General features: G+C 39.8%; 1 long non-coding RNA gene across 4 annotated transcripts in view; it reads left to right on the top strand.

Moving 5' to 3' along the window:
- Positions 1-14688, top strand: part of LOC131405653 (uncharacterized) — a 76409-nt gene that overhangs the window by 18045 nt on the left and 43676 nt on the right. For all 4 annotated transcript variants that reach the window (XR_009220002.1, XR_009220003.1, XR_009220001.1 and 1 more), the window contains one exon: positions 9388-9430. This is a non-coding gene — a long non-coding RNA (uncharacterized LOC131405653). The remainder of the gene's footprint in view (positions 1-9387; positions 9431-14688) is intronic.

The following is a 14688-nucleotide window of genomic DNA, read 5'->3' as shown; positions in this document are numbered from 1 at the left end:
CCTCAAATGGTTAAAAAAATAAGCTGTGCCCTTACATTACATTTTCTTAATTCAAAATCATTGCTCAAGTCTTATTTTGCATATCTAAAAATCAGGAAATCTCTTTATGAAAAAATTTTGTTTACTGAGTACATAAAGAGTTATTCTGCACAACTGTCACGATCTATACGCAATTTTCTTTCCTTTCTATTTTATAATTTTTTTTGTGTGTGTGAGGAAGATCAGCCCTGAACTAACATCCGTGCCAATCCTCCTCTTTTTGCTGAGGAAGACTGGCCCTGGGCTAACATCTGTGCCTATCTTTCTCCACTTTATGTGGGACGCCACCACAACGTGGCCTGACAAGCGGTGCCTCCGTGCGCACCTGGGATCCGAACCCGGACCGCCAGCAGCAGAGCATGCGCACTTAACCGCTATACCACAGGGCCAGCGCCTTTCCTTTCTATTTTGTAAGTCAGTTCTATTAAAACAGGTTTGAGATGTGTCAAGTTTATCAAATTGACTAGAGACTATATTAATTAACATTATTGAAAATCAAGGTTTGGGTATACTGAAGTTCCTGAAGAATGTAGTATAAAAGAAGCTACTTAATTTATCATTGCCAAGAGGCTGTGAAACAATGACAACTTGTTTAGCATCCTGAAACTGTGCTACAGATAGGATTTATCATCACGTTTTGCCTGAAGAGCCATTATGTGACATAATTAAGTATACATACCATGTATGGATTCATCAGGTATTCTGTCATCTGATAGGCTAATACGGTGAGATGTTTTGGCTACCCTATGCTCTCCTTAGATCAGTGATTTTTCAAGTGACATCTTAGTCTAAATCCCCATGTGTAAAATGGATTAAATTTGAGTTACTTTTGTTGTAAGGAGGGAGGCCTGCCTTGCCTCTCACAGCAGCCCGAAGGCTCCATCCCAGAAATCCAGTCTTCTGTTGAAAATAGTTTGAAAACCACTGGCCTAGAGCGGAGGTACGTCAAGCTTGCTTTAATCACTGAATTTTAGTTTTTATGGCGTGTGTTTATCTTAAGGTAAAAAAAACAGACAAAACCCTCTCTTCACCCCACATTCATTCAGCTACCCTCCCGTTTCTTTGTTCCTTTTCCAAGCACAACTTCCACGAACCTCGCTTCACTTTCTCACCTTTAATCCCCTCCTACAACTACTTCATCTGTTCCTAGTCCTAGTGTTCCACGGATGCTGCTTTTTACAAGATCACCAGACATCTCCCTGGTGCTAAACCCGATGGTCACTTTACTCTTATCTTGCTCCACTTCTCAAAAACCGTTGACGCAGCTGACCCCTTCTTCCTTTGTCACACTCCTGGTTCTCCTTTTTCCTTGCTGGCTTCTTCTTAGTCTCTCCCTGCTCTAAGTGTTGGAATTCCTCAGGACCAGGTCTTGAGGTCTCCTATTCCCCTCTCTAAACTCTCTCTAGGTTATCTTATTCATTTCTATCATTTCAAATACCGTCCGTATGTTGATAACTCCTGGATTTTACATCTGCAGGCCAGTGCTCTCCTCTGAGCTCCACATCTATACACCCAATTGCCTACTTGAAACCTCCTCCTGGGTGTCTCCTCCTCTCATCTGCCATCCAGAGTCGCTCTGACTAGAAACCCAGGAGTCATCCTTTGTTCTCCATCTTCCTTCACCACCCACATCCACTGTCAGAAAATTCTGTCTGTACTTCCTCCAAATGTATGCTTCAAATCTTTCCACACCTCTCAGTCTCTACTGCTGCCATGTTTAGCTAAGTCTCCATCATTTCTCACTTCAAGAGCCTCCACACTCATCTTTCTGTTTCCACTCTTGCCCTACCCTCATCCATTCTCCACAAGGCCACCAGCGTGGTATTTTAAATAGCAAATTGATTATGTATCTTTCCTGCTTACAGTTCCTAGATAGGTTCCTATTGCACATAGAATAAAATTCAAACTCCATACTATGGTCTGGGTCTGTCTGCTTCTCCAGTCTTAGTTTCTGCCACTTCACCTTCTGTCCCACTAGTGTTCTAGATTCCCTGACCTGGAGCACTGACCTTGAAGAGGCCAAGTTCTTTTTTCACCTTAGGGCCTTTGCACTTATAGCCCTTGAGTTCTCTTCTCTGGTTGTTTGCAGGCCCATTTCCTTTTCATCCTTCAGGTCTTATCTTAAATCATCTCCCTAATCAGTAAGTATTCACTTCTCATTATTTTTATTCTTGTTTATTTACCTGTTCATTTGTACATCATCTGACTTACTAGAATTTAGGCTTCATGAGGACAGGGAATTGGTCTCTCTTCCTTACCAGGCACTCAGCTCACATTTGATGAATGCCTCAACAAGTTATTGTACTAAGTAGTCATCAGACTGTATAGGAGGGTCAACACAGTAGACATGAATACACATGCTTGCCCTATACTTCTTAGCTTTAGGAAGGAGCAGATGACTAAGCCGGGGGATATGATAGTTGGCATCTAGTAATTGAAGAAATGATATGGAAAATAAGATTAGACATGGGTCATCTAGAAAACAGAACTGAGAGTATGAGTGGAAGTTAAATTGAAACAAACAGTGGAATAAGAGGTGCTTGGGAGGTGGTGAGCTCTGCCTCACTGAAGATGTTCAACTTGAGGCTGGATGACAACCTGTCTAGCACATGGCAACGGGATTTCCTGCTTTACACTGGAACTTGATCTAGCAACTTCTAAGGCCCCTTCCCTCTCTGAGATGCTGAGACTTTGTGATTACAGAAGAGTTCTTATCTGTATCTCCCAGCATTAAACTGTCATTGTGGGGCTGGCCCCGTGGCTTAGCGGTTAAGTGTGTGCGCTCCACTACTGGCAGCCCCGGTTGGGATCTGGGTGCTTACGGATGCACCGCTTGTCCGGCCATGCTGAGGTGGCGTTCCACATACAGCAACTAGAAAGATGTGCAGCTATGACGTACAACTATCTACCGGGGCTTTGCAGGGGGCGGAAAGGAGGAGGATTGGCAATAGATGTTAGCTCAGATCTGGTCTTCCTCAGCAAAAAGAGGAGGATTGGCGTGGATGTTAGCTCAGGGCTGATCTTCCTCACAAAAAAAAAAACAAAAAAAAAAACCTGTTGTGATTCTATGGGTTGTTTTCCTTCAAGTCACACCGTTTGGGCATCCTCCCAAAACCTCACTGTTCTCTCAGGAATAATGCAGAAACTAAAGAAGCAATTTCGGGAGAAAAAAACTGTTAAGCAATATAGAAGAATTGGACAGAAAATATCTTCTTGATGGTTTAATCTTTTAAAAAAACATATATTAAAAAAACAAATCAATGCGTGCTTTAGGCATTACTTTCAAAGCGTTTTCTTAAACTCGTGTAAAACAGTGTCAATAGGAACACACCTTTGTTTATTCAATATCCTTAAAAGTTACTGTCATGACTGGAGCTGGGATAGGAGGTCAGTTCCAAAACAACTCCACAGATTACATTGTGAACTATTTTTTAACAGCATCATAAACCTGCCATCATATCCTTTAATATTTCCTATGGAATTTCTTGTTTATCTTCAGTCATCAGCTAATATGTTTGATGTGAGAAATAATGGCTTTGAATTCTCCAAACATTAACTGACTGAATTCTGGAAATCATAAAACATCTTAGGCTTGGTCTTATGATTGAACACAGCATTAGGAGAGGTTCAAAGTCCATATTCAACTGAAGAAATGTCACATCCCAAAGGTCATTTATATTTTCTCGTTGACAACAATTCACACATTTTTCATTATGTCATGTGACAGTATGTGACTCTGCAGAGACAAAAGTACAAGAAAACCTACATGTAGTCATCTGGCATTTAAAAACTGTGTGGTTTCTTTTTGAGGTCATTTTCAGAAGGTATGGAACATTTAATATCTTTTCTTTCAAATAATGTAGAATTACATGCTAATTCAGATGTTATAGATTTGATTTGCCCATACTTTTAATGCTACTCTGGCTATTTTTTACCTGATCAAATCTAGACCCCATCAAAAACCCAATGCCTAGATATATACATATTTTTTTGCTTTATGATTTTCTTTATGTTATTCATTTCCAGTTTTACTACTTACTTTTTGCTTTCCTAATTTTCCAACAGAAATGTTTCAAAAAATATTTGTTAAAGCTTGCCATGTGAAGGACATTGTATGATATCTTCCACTTTACTTCTTTACCCTGAAGAATTTGGCCTTAGTTCTGTAGTCTGCGCTGCCTTTGTTATTGTATCTATTGCAAGTGGAAGTTCATTTTGTTGATATTCATAGATTCTTTTGTTTTTGTCCTCTTTCCCCTATTTCCTAAACTTCTTGTCTTCATCTTCTTTATTTTCTACGATGGCATCTTGAATTTATCCCTCTTTGTCTCTTGGAAATCTTTTCTATCACGGTTTTTACTATAAAGTACCTTATTAGTTTTCTGTTGCTGCTCTAAGAAATTAGCATAAATTTAGTGAAACAAAGCAACACAAATTTATTATCTTAAGAGTTCTGGAGGTCAGAAGTCCAAAATGGTTCTCACTGAGCAAAAATCAAGACGTTTGCAGGGCTCATTCCTTTCTGGAGGTTCTTGGGGAGAATACCTTTCCTTGCCTTTCCCAGCTTGTGGAGGCCGTCTTCATTCCTTGGCTCCCTCATCTTCAAAGCCAGCAACTATGGTCATGTCTTTTTCATATCGAATCACTCCAAGACTCCTCTTCCGCCTTCCTCTTCAACTTTAAGGATGCTTGTGATTACATTGGGCCCACTTGGATGATCCAGGATAATCTCCCCATCTCAAGGTCAGTTGCTTAACAACCTCAATTCCTTCTGCAACTTTAATTCCCCTTTGCCATATAACAGGCAAGATATTTACCAGTCCTGGGGATTAGGATGTGGACATCTTTGAGGGGCCCTTATTTATAGCTGCCATGAATGCGTACCTCTCTTTCTTTGATGTTAGCAACCCCTCCTGTAACCAAGCCACTCCTACTCAACAGGAGGAGGCTCTCCTGTCCCACGGGGTCTCTCCCCTGGTTCCCACATTTGTCCCCAGCTGCCTGGTCTTTGCTGACTCTGAATGACTCTATAAAATATAATACATTTGTGTTTGGGTTTTGCATTTAAAGCACATTTAAACCACAATTAAATTTCTTTGATATCTAAGTAAATTAGGAAAAATAGGTAAAGATTGCTGACCATCTTTTTCTCCCTTTATTTAAATTATTTATATTGAATCCATTTTCTGCCTTTTTTCTTTTTGTAATATCCTTTTATTTTCATACCACTAGAGATGTAAACAGCAATACAGACACCAGAACCACTGGTGAGAAAACGTTTGAGTTATTAATCATTTTATTTTTATTTGCTACATTTTTTTTTTTACCATTTTTGTTATTTAGAATGAATTGTACCAATGATTCATACTTGCTCCTTTCTCATTTTAGTTTTGTTATGTACCTATGTAATTTGTACTTCTGCTGGAGTCTTTCTATGCTTTAAAATATGTTCATCCTATTTTTTCCTGTTATGTATAAACTAGGTATTTAATCCTAGCAGCATCTTTTTGAGAAAAAAGCTTTTGGTTTGAAAGACTACTGATGGTCTTCAGTAATTAAGATGACTTATATAGTTACCAAGATCTCTAATTTCCAGCATGTAAGGCATTACTATAGGTGATAAGCTTGTTACTTATATGCTAGTTGTTAATGCTTACCTGATTTCTCTTAAACACAAAGGAGATAAGTGGCAAAGGCCTCACCATATCCATATCTTGATACTTGGGGTATTGTTCTTTCTCGATATAAGGAGAACAGTACCATTTACAACTTCTCTGAAATAAATGAAGATCAAACCTACGTGGAATTTTGAATCATGATCAGGAATAAGAATATTGGAAATTCTTGGAAAGGTAGTAATTTTCTCACAATTTAAGTTTGCTTTACGCCAGAGGAAAGATATTCATATACTTCTGGACTATTTCAACTCATTGAGCTCTATCTGTTCTGAATAAAAGAGTCCTTTATACAATCAATGAAGCCAAGCAAAGCACTACAGTTCTGAGTTCAGTACAATTATTTCCCATTACAAGGGATGCCTATCATTGAGAAACAGCTTCTCTATTCACAGCAATGATGAGAAAATTACATCCTGCTTTTTTCAGTTATATGAATATGTTCTCTTTAAGATCCAATATATTAGCATTGCTGACTCTTCAGGCTGACCTCTTGAATACTGTCAAATCAAGGAAATGAAATGCATATGAGCAAATTCTGAGACCAAACTGAGACAAATAGTCAGGTTGTTTCTCTGTTCTCTGTGCACAAGCACAGGCGTAGGGCTTTCCATAAATCAAAGTGAAATATTTGTCTTTTTATTACGGCTTTTTAACTTGTTCTGAGTAGGTTTTATGAACCTAATGAAAACATTGAAAATAATTTCTCCAACATAACTTCTGAGTGATAATATTGTACAGGGATCACTGTAAAGAAAGAGTTTGATACAATGGACCCTGGAGACTTTACCTGGAAGTGCCAAAAAGATACCATTAGTTGGTAATTTGCAACTGGTTCATATGCCAAGCATTGTAGGGTCTAGAGGAAATGTGAACAACAGAATCTCCATTTTTAGTTTCTGATAGTTTTATGGCAGGTAGACAAGAGCTGGAAGGTTCAGACATTTATCTTGAAATAATGAGATAAGTTTTTCCTTTCTGAATTAGTTAGAAAGTTGGTACTAACACTGCCCCAAGGCATGGACTATGAATCCAAGTGTATCCACACCAACCCATCTTTCATTTAAGTCTGTTTAATAAATCATCTTCCTAACTGGAGCTGGGGGTATACAAGTTCATGCCTCTGGCACAGCTGAAAAGGGGAAAAAGATCAGGAGCATGGAAGTTTTAAGAAATGTAATTTTATTTTCATCTTGGGTTTTCTGACATACAAGGAAAAATGCCATTTAAAAAATATTCCTACTTGTATAAAAGCAGCTGCTCCTAGATGGTTCAAAATAATAAAATTTGAAAAGGGCCCAGCTTTTGTCCAGGATTCAGTGGACTTCATGGAGTAAGTGCTAGGCAGAAGCTTCATGAGGGCAGGGTTAGGTGACTGTTGATTGTTGAATGAATTAATAAGAGAATGAAAATTTCAGTTTCTTTTGACTCCTTCAGATCTCAGGTAAATTATTTTGATATGGATAAGGAGGTAGGTTTTTCTACCATTGCTGGAGAGGTTAGGCATGGTATTTTTCCCCCCATTCAGCTTGTGTATTCACTTTGGCTGACAATTTCATGGAAACTTGATGAAAACTTTACATTTGGTCACTAAACAGGTTTATAAGCCATCTATAGAAGTAATATGATTTATTTTGGGGGCAAAGTTTTGGTAGTTTCATGTATTTATTCAGTAAGAAAATGTTTGTTGAATGATTAGTATGTGCCAGGTGGTGGCTAGTTCCCTAGCTTTATACACATGTGCCTCTGCTGTCAGGGATAGAGACATGTAAACAGTTAAAAGTCAACTGCTATAATGGACTAAGAACAATGCATCACAGAAGCATAGAAGGATCAAACCCAGATTTGAGGGGTTAGGAACAGCTCTCCAGAGGAAGTAATATCTCAGCTGAATCCTTGATTGAAAACAGGAGGGAGCTCGCAGAGGGAAGCAGAGTGTTCGAGGCAGGAGAGCTTGGTGAGATTTGGGGACTGAAGCACTTTAGTGTGAAAAGTGGGGAGAGGCGAAGCTGACGTGGTGAGCAGAGGCCAAGTTCAGAAGGGCCTTGAAAGCCATGTCAAGGAGTTTAGAATTTATCCTTAGAGCTTAATTAAAATAGTAATTGAGTAAATGAATGATAAGACACGAAGATGGTGGGAAGGCATTGAAAGCTTTAAGGAAAGGAACTACGTAATCGGACTTGTGTTGTAGAACACTTCACTCGTTGTAGTGTAACAGACAGACGGAGGACTCAAGGCTAATTGCAGTGGCCCAGTGAGAGGCAGTCATATCCTGAAGCAGAGAAGTGGCAGGGGATAGGGGATATGGGCTGATTCAGGAGATCATTGTGAGAAAGAATGTCCAGGTCTTGGCGATTTGTTGAACATGAGGTACATGAAAGACCAAGGAGTCCATGGTGACTCCCAGGTTTTGTTCTTTCTTTCTTTCTTTCTTTCTTTATTTCCTGAGGAAGATCGGCCCTGAGCTAACAACTGCCAATCCTCCTCTTTTTGCTGAGGAAGACTGGCCCTGGGCTGACATCTATGCCCATCTTCCTCTACTTTATATGAGACACTGCCATAGCATGGCCTGACAAGCAGTGTGTCAGTGTGAGCCCTGGATCCGAACCGGCAAACCCCAGGCCGCCGCAGCAGAGTGCACGCACTTAACTGCTAGCGCCACCTGGCCAGCCCCCAGGTTTTGTCCTTAATGGACTCTATGGCACCATTTACTGAGGAAGGAGGACCTGGATGAGGTAGAAATATAGATTCAGTTTCAGGTGTGTTAAGTTTTAGGTACCTGTGAGATAACTGAAGAGCTGTCTAGGAGACAGTTAAAAGTGCAAGACTAAAGCTAAGGAAAAAGATCTGAATGAAAGATGTATGTTTGAGAGTCATCAGATTAAAGGTGGAAATGGAAGCCATGGAAATTGATCCAGTTGCTCAGGGTGAACAAGTGGAGTCATAGAGACACTGTTTTTTAACAAATGGACAGAGGAAGAGGAATTGGCCAGGAGGACTGAGAACAAGTGAACAGATAGTAAGAGATGTATCAAGAGAGTGTGGTGTCAAGAAAGCTAAGGGAAGAAAATGTTTCAAGAAGGAAAGGCTCAGCAGAGGCCATTCTGTGGTGTTTTGAAGACAGGATTTAGCAATAAGGGGATTGTCAGTGCCTCGGAGGGAACAGCATCCTTGGAGTAGCGAGGGCAGAAATCACTTCATTAAGAGGTGAGGAGTATGTGGTTGGTGAGCCTGTGGAGGAGAGCAAGAGTGTACACACTGCTTTAGGGAGATTTGAGTATGAGGAGCATGGGGCAATGGTGGGGTACCAGATCAGTCAGGGGTCAGGGAAAGGTGTACGAGATTTTTGTTTTCTGTTTGTTTTAATGAGTGAAACTAGAACATGTTCAAATGCAGATGAGAAGAAGAGTTTGAAGATGAAGTAAGAGAGGTGAGGGTGGGGCTGGATTTAGGCAAGAGAAAGCCCATTGGCTGGCTGACAGTGACGGTGGGAGGTGGTGGGAATCGGAATTTTGAGGAGCTTGTAAAATGTTTGAGAAGGTAGCTGTGGGAAATAGAAGAAAGATAAAAATACCCAGATAAATTGCCAAACAGCATGGAGGACCCAGTGCAAGTTAAATGCCATGAAACTATAGTGACACCAATATGATTACGTGTCTTCTTTTTTCTTCAGCAGTGCCCAAGACCTGAGCTTAGGCAAGGAGATAGCAGGCATGGTGAGTATTTTCAGACTGGGTGTGAGCGCAAAGGGACAAGGTAAATGGGACAGTTATAAGCAAGTAGCTGAAGCGATCGACTAGGTACTTGTCTCCAAACTTTTCTGTTCTCATAAGAATTTTGAAAAACTGGCTATCTCTCACATGTTTTAAAGTTGAAATCTAAAAAATTTAACAAGTTTAAATATCATAAAATTAAATAGTTGCAAAGGATGTGTTTTATGGCTTATTTTATAGAATATGCATAGCATTAAATGTATTTTTATACACATCTTAGAGCTGTAGATTTAGCTCATTCAACTTATAGAACATGTCTTTCAGATAATCAGGCATCATTGCTAAACTAATCAGCCAAATCAGGGTTACTTTTCATTTGAAAAGGTATGATTTCATTTTAAAATTCATGCAGTCATGAATCTGCCCAACACTTCTCTCACCTCTGTATTCTAAGATGTGTTAATTGATTGATAGATGGATGATTGATTGATAGGTAGATAGGTGCGTGGATAGATGGATAAAACAACACATGGATGAACAGATGGATACTTGTCCTGAGCGTGTCTCCTGGATGAAACAGGGTCTTCCTAAAGGTTTCTTTCTTAAGCTTTTTTGGCTTTACTTTCAAGAGACTTTCCCTCAGGAAAGTTGATAACTGATCTTTTTGATGCCCCAAAGATTTTCACAGCTGGGAACAAGGCACCAAAATACCATTTGGGATAGGAGATAGTGTGTCTTTCTTTTGTGAAGTGGAGAAGGGCATCGTGAGAGGCAAGAAAGGGAGGCGTGACTGTCAGACATGGGAGTTTGCGGGCAGGTCGGCTTGAGGAGTGAGTTTGTGGAAGTTTAGATCTGGAAGTGTTTACCCGACAGCGATCTAAGCCTACTTATACTCTGTAAGGTCTTTGTGCCCATACCTCAATTTGAAGGTCCTTGGACTATTGGGTCAATCTAGGTCAGGATAAAAAATGAAGGTGTGAGGATGTGAGCAAGTATAGGGGTCAAGGAGCTTGAGACTTATAATTTTAATGCCTTAGGTTTAGTATTTTTTGTTTGTTTGTTTTGACAGTCAGAGACTCTGTGCTGGTTTTTATTGAAAATGGAAATGTTAGGGCACATTTGGTGCTTGTGTTTCCATTTGGCACAGTGTGAAGACAGTGGGCTTTGGAGGCAAACACACTTAGATTTGAATCCTTGCTCAACCACTTACTCAATGTGGCTCCAGGCAAGCCAGTTATCCTTTCTGTGCATCAGTTTTCTCATTTGTAGTATTAGAATAACAGTATCTACTTTGCAGGTTGTTATAAGAGTTAGCGATAACTGGTTCTTTTAGTCAACAAATATTTACTGAATGCCTACTTCACACCAGGCATTGTTCGAAGAGATAATTAATGCAAAATACCTCACACAGCATTTGGAACATAAGAATAAACCAATCCATGGCAACTAAAAGGGATGTGTCTGAGGGTAGAACACCTGTTGTATTCTTCCGTGACACAGGACAGTAATTATTGGGTCAAAACTGAAGGACAATTGCAAGTGTTCAGCGTTTATTTTTCCTGAAGCTCCTAAGGCTCTCAGCCCTAAGCTTACTTTTTTCTCCTCTAACTTTTATCAAAATATACTTTTCAACACATTGAAAACATGGCTGTCTTGAAAGTATAAGTGAACACTTGTAAAGACATTTTATCCAGCTCATTGTTTAATGAGAGAACCGATATGAGGGTAAAATTGATTCCAAGAGCGTTGGAAGAACAAGGATGTATATAGTTCATCAGGGAAGACATTAAAAAGTAAAAGAATGTTGGAACAAGACAGCTCCACTAGATATAAAATTGGTTAGTGGCCTACAGGGCAACAAAATAGTAAGCTTTAGGATTATCTTTTTGCTACGGTCTGAGTGTTTGTGTCTCCCCCATCAAATCCATATGTTGAAAACCTGATGCCCAATGTGGTGGCTTTAGGAGGTGGGACCTTTGGGAGGTGCTTAGGTCATGAGGGTGGAGTCCTTATGAATGGGATTAGTGCTTTTATAAAAGGGCCCCCAGAGAGCTCCCTCGCCCTTCCACCCTGTGAAGTCACAAAGAGAAGACAGGCAACTATGAACAAGGAGTGGGCCCTCCCAGACACTGAATCTGCCAGTGCTTTGATCTTGCACCTCCCAAACTCCACAATGAAAGAACTGTGAGAAATGACAGATTCTGAGACTTTTTAAATTGTGTCGATGTACATGTGTATTATCATACACTCACTTTGCACTCCTAAACTTAGACAGGCTTTGGTAATGCCAAGATTCTAAAAATAATATATTATACAGGTTAAGAGAGATGGAGATATTTTTGCTAAGAAAAAAATTAGGAAGGGGTGAAAAATGGAGTTTATCATGATACTTTTGGGGCAGTCCTATTAATCTCAGAAACTACTTCCCTGTAACAGATTACACGTGTTGTATGCATTCCATAATGTATAATATGCAATAATAGTAAACACACGAGTATTGTCAATTTTGTGACATATTTGCTCAGTAATGACTGTGCTTATTATCTCAACAATCTTGTGGTTGGAGCAGACACATTATGCCTCTCATTTTAAGAATAAAAACATGAGTTAGGGAGTGGTTCAGCAACAAGGTCAAGACTGTAAATGCATGCTGCTGTCTTGCTCTAATCTATTTGACCTGACAGGCTAGAGATGGTTGTAAGTGCGGTCCCCAGTTTCCAGGAGAATTATGTTCCTAGGATCATTTATAAGTCAGTTGTTTTGAACTCCACACAATTTCCCATAGAAAGCGCGTGATGAATAAAGGTTATGCCTCCAGTCCAGCCCGCCAAAGCCTTTAACCCGCGATGCATCCGTACTTCAGGGATACAGAACCTCTCACCATTAATTTCTACTAGAGAATTAGTTCGGGGCTCTGATTTGGAATGTAGGGAGCACATTTTCCTGTTCTCTACCTCCTTCCACTTCAGCACCAGTGCTGAGAGTAGAGAACTTTTCCAGCTTTAGACAGCAGATGGTGGATCTGGTGGTGGCTGGTAGAGAGAGGCTCTCACATGGGCAGCCAACGGCAGTCGATGCAGAATCTTAGCGAGAGCCCTGACACACGTGCCTGTGCAGGACAGAGACTGGAAATTTGTGGGGGTGAGTTTGAGGAGGGGATGCCTAATGTTTTGTGAAGCCTGTGTTGACAAGGACAGACGGTTCTTAAAGTGGTAGACCCCTGTCAGTGGGAGGACAGTCCCCACCACTCAGGTCGTGTAACAGCTTGTTAAATGAGACTCCCGGCACAGATCTGCAGGTACAGCGGTGAGAAAGAACAAAGTTGCCTTTTGCTTTCTTCCTATCAAGTTCAGCTTATTCAATAAATTGGTTGCATTTGCTTAAATCTTCTTGTTGATTTTATAAAACACATTGTCACTGAAATGGAAAATTAAACAATATTGAAAAGTACAAAGAAAAATGTAAAAAGCACACAAATCCCTTTCATCCAGAGATAAGCATTATTAGTTTAAAGGTTTCAATCAGAATTGGGGAAACTATTTCAGAAATGACTCTAGAAACTATTCCAGAAACTTCTCAATAAGAGAGCCTGGGGTCCAAGCCTCAATGACTAATAATTTTAATATTCCTTCCCTATCATTTTCCCAGGTTAGGTAATGTTATAGACTATCTCCAAACTTCACTTTCTTATCTAATACATGGGATCATGTAATCTTTTTCCCTGGACTTTGTTCCTGTCTTGTCACCTTTTCTCAAATTGATATGTAAGAACTATGGAGCAATGGAGGAAGATTCAGTGTCAAAAAGTCTGAACTAAATTCACAAAATACTGAACAGTGAGTGAGGGCATCTGCTCATTTATCCATGTCCTTGCCAACACCAGGATTTGCCAATTATTTTTTCTATGTTGGCCAATCTGATAAGGGGAAAATGTTTCTCATTGTTATTTCTAGTTGAGTTCCTAATTAAGGTTAAATATCTTTTCTATGTGTTTACAGGACGCATGCCTGGGTGAAAAGTATGAAGAAGAGTTGAGCTTTGAAACCAGGGTATGGAGGGTGTTTTGGGTGTGCAGGTAGCAGTGGATGTCCTAAGTGCTGATGGGGGCTCAGTTAATGCTGGGCATCATTGGCAAGGGGGGGTGTGTGTGTGTGTGTGTATGCATACACACCGTAGGGAGGGAGTTCTTATATATTCAGCATACATACAGAGTTCTTGAAGTGATGTAGAATCCCATGTAGTGGCTGGACATCTGGAATCATACCCGTGGGTCCCCTCGTCCCCCACATCCCATAGTGAAAAATCTCTGGGAGGGTGGACAGGCAGGAGTTTTACTGAAAACAACAAGTCGCTCTTTCCAACTACTGACTGTGGATCTATACTTAACTTTATTTTACTCATCTGTAATGGAGATAACAACATCTCATCTCATTGAGCTGTTCGGAAGATTAATTCAGATAATACATGTGAAATCATTAGCTTAATGCCTAACACATGGTAAACTCTCAATAAATGTTATCTGTTGTTAATTTTTTGCATGTAAAACGGGGTGAGCTAGGTGATCTCTAAGGCCCCTTCTAGACTGAAGATCTAGATCCATGATACTGCAAATGTATAGCTGTCCTTATTTGATCCATAATTTAGGGAAAAATGGAGGACACAGCAGGTTTAAAATGAGCAAAAATGGGCTGGGTAATTGCTCTCAATGTAAGCTATTACTGTAGGAAAATGAATTGGGTAGATCGTAATATATATAACATAACCTGTAAGAAGGGGCTTTTACGCCGTGGAAGACACCCGTGGAAGACACAATCAAGCCACCAGAATGGCACTGACAACATTTAAGGCCACCTATTTAGCTAAGCTTACACTTTCACTGAGGAAGATGAAAAAATAGCTCAAAACCTTGCAAGTAAATCTATAGAACATGAAGATCAGTTATCAACTGTCGTTCTTTTCAGCCTATACTGGAAATCAACAACTCTTATGTAGAAGTCAAATGTAAATATTTGCAGCAATGTTTGAAAAAAAATGAAACATAGCAAGCTTATCCAACAGAGTTAGAGCTGTTGACCTGTCAATATTTAGCCCTTCCAAACCAAGTCTTTGTGAGCTCAGCTCAGTATGTTCAAATATTGAGCATAGTGATTTTCCTATTTTAAAGGAATTTCAGCATCCAGAGTTATTTATTTGACCCTTGGAAACAAAATCCCTGGTCTTAAAGGAACTACATGACACATTTGGAATCTAGAATCCTAGAG

The sequence above is a fragment of the Diceros bicornis genome, chromosome 5 (genome assembly GCF_020826845.1).
Source record: "Diceros bicornis minor isolate mBicDic1 chromosome 5, mDicBic1.mat.cur, whole genome shotgun sequence".
NCBI lineage: Eukaryota > Metazoa > Chordata > Mammalia > Perissodactyla > Rhinocerotidae > Diceros > Diceros bicornis.
The sequence above is the reverse complement of the archived record's forward strand: the minus strand, read 5'-3'. Positions and strand labels throughout refer to the sequence as shown.